Source organism: Lactuca sativa, chromosome 1 (genome assembly GCF_002870075.4).
Source record: "Lactuca sativa cultivar Salinas chromosome 1, Lsat_Salinas_v11, whole genome shotgun sequence".
Taxonomy (NCBI): Eukaryota; Viridiplantae; Streptophyta; class Magnoliopsida; order Asterales; family Asteraceae; genus Lactuca; species Lactuca sativa.
In genome coordinates this window covers 203,231,516-203,237,126 of record NC_056623.2, presented here as the reverse complement: position 1 = coordinate 203,237,126, position 5,611 = coordinate 203,231,516, and positions in this window count along the sequence as shown.

Genomic DNA, 5,611 nt, shown 5'->3' with positions numbered 1-5,611 from the left:
GCGCTTGAACTGCACCAAGAACTCTGCCCATTTCAATTGTAGTGGTTCATTAGGGCTTAGGGTCTTCCCCATAGTGTTCCACCAACAAACAGCGCCACCCCTGAACTGAAGTACATTGAACGTAGTCTGCAACTTGCCCCTACAGCCACAAGTCATGAAGGCTAACTCCATTTCTGAGATCCAATCCATCACTCCGATCGGGTCCTCCTTTCCAGTGAAGGTCGATGGTTTGCAAGTCAAAAAGTCCTTGTACTTGCATCCCAATCCATTATGTCCTCCATCTTGGTTTTTTGCCGAACTATCGGTGGGTTGTCTTGGCCAATTATCCCACTAAAGTTCTCTCCTTCAGACTGCCCTTCGTTTAATTCCGGCTGTTCAACAGGCATAGAAAGTTCTTCACGATTTTGCTGAAGCAAACGTCTAGTTTCATCCATTTGACGATCCAACATCGTCCAAATCATCAATTGTACCCCAACCATTGTTATTAGCTCAAGTGTTGCTGCTATTATAGCTACTCGCTCAATCACTGGTGGTTGATTCCTGTTTTCATCTGCATTTCCAATGCCACTTATGGTTCTTACCATTTTTGATCGACACACCAAATAAGGTGAATTTAGATCCTCATTCATGATAGATATTCAAATCATCCTTATCACTCCGAAATGTTTACATGCTAGTTCTAATATCGTAGACGTACGCTTAGAATCCTACACACATAAGGTTTCCAGATCCGGTCAGCAATAGACCATAGATCCGAACAAATAATATCATATATGCGAAACATATAACATTTAGCACATAAAAACATTTTAGCCAATTTTCCTAAAATAAACTAGTACTCGTGTCTAAAATATAACAGACACACATCTCACAATTTCACTTAGCATTCTAAGTTTAAGTCTAGAAATCCTACAAATTCCTATTTGGCTTAAACTAATGCTCTAATACCAAATGTGACATCCCCAAAAAATCACGACCATAAAAGACCGGTTTAATTTATTCTTTTTAAAATAATTTCAGAGTAATCCTATCACACCCCAAAACCGGAACGGCAGAAACGTTCAGGGGTGGAGGACGTCATATCAAGTATCACGGGATATGTATATGGTAAGCAAGTAATGAACAACCATTTCATTTAGAAAGAAAGTGTTTACAATGTATGTGTTCACAAAACATAGAATTCATAAACAAATAACAAAACAAGACTTGAAGCTATAATGCTCCATCTTCTGACGTCCCAGCACGAGCACCTGTCTAATAGTCTCTTGAGAATACAAGTTATTTGAAAGAGTTGATCAGCAATTAAGCTAGAGAGTTCATAAGATTTTAGTGATGTGAGTAAGCTGTAAAAATGTGGTTGAAAATGTATATGTAAAGTACTGTAAGCTGTAAGGTGTTTTTCTGTAAAATTTGCCTGTTCCTCTAGAAAATCATATATTTCCTACTTAAAATGGAGTGGGGTAAAATGACACTACAAGCCTTTCTATGCGTAATAAGTGGGTACAAGTTATATATACTTGGAGTAAACAAACAATCGATTATGCGCATCTTCCCTCAACCCACAACCCGACGGGGTACAGTAAGTAAGGCGGATAGCACACATTCCAATTGTTGTTAGATCGTTGTCATATATAACCATGGTGTATTCACTTGTTACTCATGGAGTTATTTGTAATGGTTCCTTTATATCTAATGGAGAGTTCTTTTTAAGAAAACCTATATTTCTTATAATAAATTATTGACTATGGTGATTACTTTTATAATAGCTTTGTTTATACTGCTATATATAATTTGATATCGGATAGATAGTAGATTAGGTGACCTCGGTGTAAGCCCACGTCCAACGGGAACAAGACGTACAGCGAAGAGCACACATCCTACTAGCTGTCGGATACTAGTTTTATATATAAACACGGTGTATAAACTAAGGTGTTATAGAGTTAACTCACTTAAAGTCTTTAAAACTATACTGGCTTAATAAAATGGATTAAACCCTTAACTGGGATATCGCTAGTTTTGTATACAAAAAGTACTGACTTTGAAACGAAAGTTTTGTACTAGAAAAACTGTGCATTGACTCTAGTGTCCTATGACCTGATCCATACCTGGTACCCTTATGATGACTTAATGTATACTAAGCATAAATATATATAGATTCGGGTAGATAATAGATTGGGTGACCTCGGTGTAAACCCACATCCAACGGGAACAGGACGTACAGCGAAGAACACACATCCTATTAGCTGTCGGAATCTACTTAGAATATATGTATCCTATAGTGTATCTACGGAATCATAAGGTTAGCATCATGGTCCTAACTTTTTGAAAGTAGCCTTCTACCAAGACTCGATTGTTATGAAAGTAGTCTTCTACCAAGACTCTACTGTTATGAAAGCAGTCTTCTACCAAGACTCTACTGTTCCTTTGTCAACTGTAAAGTACATTCTCCCTAGTTTATAACCTATCTCGAATAGAGAAAAGATTAACCTTCAAGTGTTACCGACACTTTATGAAAGTAATGGGAGAAATGAGTACCCTGATGTCGTTTATAATGACATACGGAGGTACTATCAACCTAAAAACATATTTGTTTTATTACGGTCATAATGTGAAAGCTGGAACCCCTACTAACCGCTCTCATGTATGGAGATTGAGGGAACCAAACACGACCCGAGAAAATCCATGCAAGCCGTGTAATTCACATTAAAGTCAGATCCTATCTGCGTGTTGTCATGCTATAGCAAATTAACTTGTTTATTATGTTCTGTTCTGGTGTTGTTTGATTCTCTTCTTTGTTTGTTCTGTTATGGTATTGTTTCTTTGTGTGCTTCATTGTACTAGAAGTAATGAATAGTATTCTCCTAAACTATACCTATAATAGTTTACTAATGTTCTAACTGTACTAATGATGAAAAGACTCATTTGGCTACCAAGTTATGCTTATACTTTAAAAACGGAGTTATGTACAACTATAAAGTAACACAACCTATGAAAGAGTTTTGAAATGTAAAGACGACTTATAAATGACATAGGTAACATTTTGAAGGATGTTTAACAACAATTAATTACACAATTATCATTGTGTTCAACTTGTATTCCCCCCTCTTAAAACAGTTTAAAATAGTTAAATGATTCATTACGGGGTATGAACTCACCTGATGTGGGTGGTTCAAACGGGTATGCGCGTATGGATGAGAAGTTCCACGAATGAAGTTCCGAGATACAATAAGTCCTAAATGATATTTAAGGACCAAAATGACATGAATATAGTGTTTATAAACAACTATATGAAAGATAACCCTTTCCGGGACTAGGAAACACCTTGGCTAGGTGTTGGAATCACATGTGATTCAACATAGGAAGGTATAAGGCACACACATGAGTTTACTACCATGAGTTCACGGCCCAAGGGAGTTTACAGCTGTAAACTCATGGCTACACATGTGGGAATGCAAGTTTGAAAGGTAGGGAATGTTTTAGGGACATTAGCTTTAACCTAGGATGAGAAAAACCACCTTCTTTGGAGTTTTTGAGGAGTTCACGGCCCAAATGAGTTTACTACCGTAAACTCATGACCATTTATGCTTATGAGGATCCTAAAGGTCATAAGGAAGCATTCTAAATTCATGCCTAAGCCTTAGGAAGTGTTTGTGGCATCAAAACACTCTTATCTTGAGTTTTCGGCCCTTGGACCATTTTGGCTTGAGCTTGCGGCCGTAATCACCTATGGGTGATGATATTTTGATTGTTCTGAGTCCTAAACACATCTAGGTAAAGTTCTATGCTTGTCTCTTGGCTTATGGAAGGCATTTAGGGCATTTTGGCACCCTAAAATGGAGTTCACGGCCCAAGAACTTCCTTGGCCGTGAACTCACTTCTAGCCTTGTTTCTTAATGTTTTTGGGGTCTAAAACAAGTAATGGTAGTCTCTAGGTTTAGTCCCAAGGCTTTGAGGGACATTGGGCACACTTTGGCCCTTATAAAGGAGTTTACTCTCCAAGATGTTCTTGGGCGGTAAACTCTCAAATCTTGTTGTTTTGACTTGATTTTCATGTTATTAAGGCATATAACACACTTATATACACTCTAGGTTGAAGTACTTACAGTTGGGGGTGATCGGGTGAAGATCCTTGAGAGAGAAAATCGACTTTTCTCTAGCTAGAAATGTAACAAATGAATCCAAAATGGCTAAATTTTCTTTATATAGCCTTGAGGGTTTTTGGTCCGAATACCATTTTTGGACTGTAATATTCCAAACTCTTGAAGGTTTGGGCACTTATTGCAACATATTAAACCCTAGTGTATCCTCTCTCCTGATATCCTATGGAGCACTAACCTTAAAACACTCAAACTTATCCCAAAAGTTTGATAGTTAGTTGATACTGATTTGACTTCAATTGTAGTGGATGGTTTTACTAAATTGAAACTTTTGGGTTGTCACAAATCCTTTGCTTTAAAACAGTTACGGAATTTGTTCCCTAAACAAAATATGATAAAAATAAGATTTATCAAAGCATTTCTTAAAGAAATGTATTTTTCATTACATTACAATACTTGGAATGTCATCTTCCCATAAACAGACCAAAAGCATAAACATTTCAATACAAACCTTAAAACAGTTATTTACAACAACAGGTCTATAATCCAAAATATCCTGACAAATCATCCAACTTATGCTCTGGCGCCACTACCTCTAATACAAAGAAAACTGAGTGGGTCAGGCTTGGGAGTCTGGTGAGCATATAGGGTTTTCAACCCACAATAAATAATTATATTAATTTCATCAACCAACAAAAATCCAATTACCCATTCCCGTTATCCTCACTTTACGTCCATACACACTTTTCTCAAGGGACCTAATCTAAGAATATTTTATCCGGTGACAACGCATGCTTCGGGGGTTTCCCAAAAATATATGTCAAATAAGGCAACCATGAGGGGGGATCGAGTACATCGAATGAACACCCAAGTTCATTAACACCTATAGGTGGTGAGCCTGCTAGCGTTCCACAAGACTGTCTAGAAAAGTCTGTGGTCGTCATCTAAACTCCGCTAGATGACTGAATCAAAAACAACAACATCGAGGCCTCTTTTCATTTTAACACACATCAACTATCTACCCATGCTTTACCTAACACTTTTGTAGATAAAAATACATATACGGTTTAAAATTTGTATAAAGCATTTATTCAACACTTATTTCAAATAAACAAATAATGTATAAACACATAACACGTATTTCAAAGCAAATACTTCATATTTATGTGTTAGAAGAAAGTAACCACACACTCACACGTATAAATAACAATATATATACACATAGCACGTATTTTATTAAATACTTCATATCTATGTGTAAGATGAAAGTGACTATACACTAACTTGATCAGAAGATGATCGGACAACACTACAGCTTGTAAAAGTAGTATTCTTCGCTAGATCTGGAAGATCTTCACAAAAATCGGCTTCTCGCGGGTAGAGTTTCGGCTCGTGAATCTCACTTCTCGGGATCCTCGGGGCTTCGGAACTTGCTTCGGGGCTCGGGAATGATATTGGGGCTTCGGGATAATTCTGGCACGAAAAACGAGGCAAAACAGGAGGGAGAGAAGAGA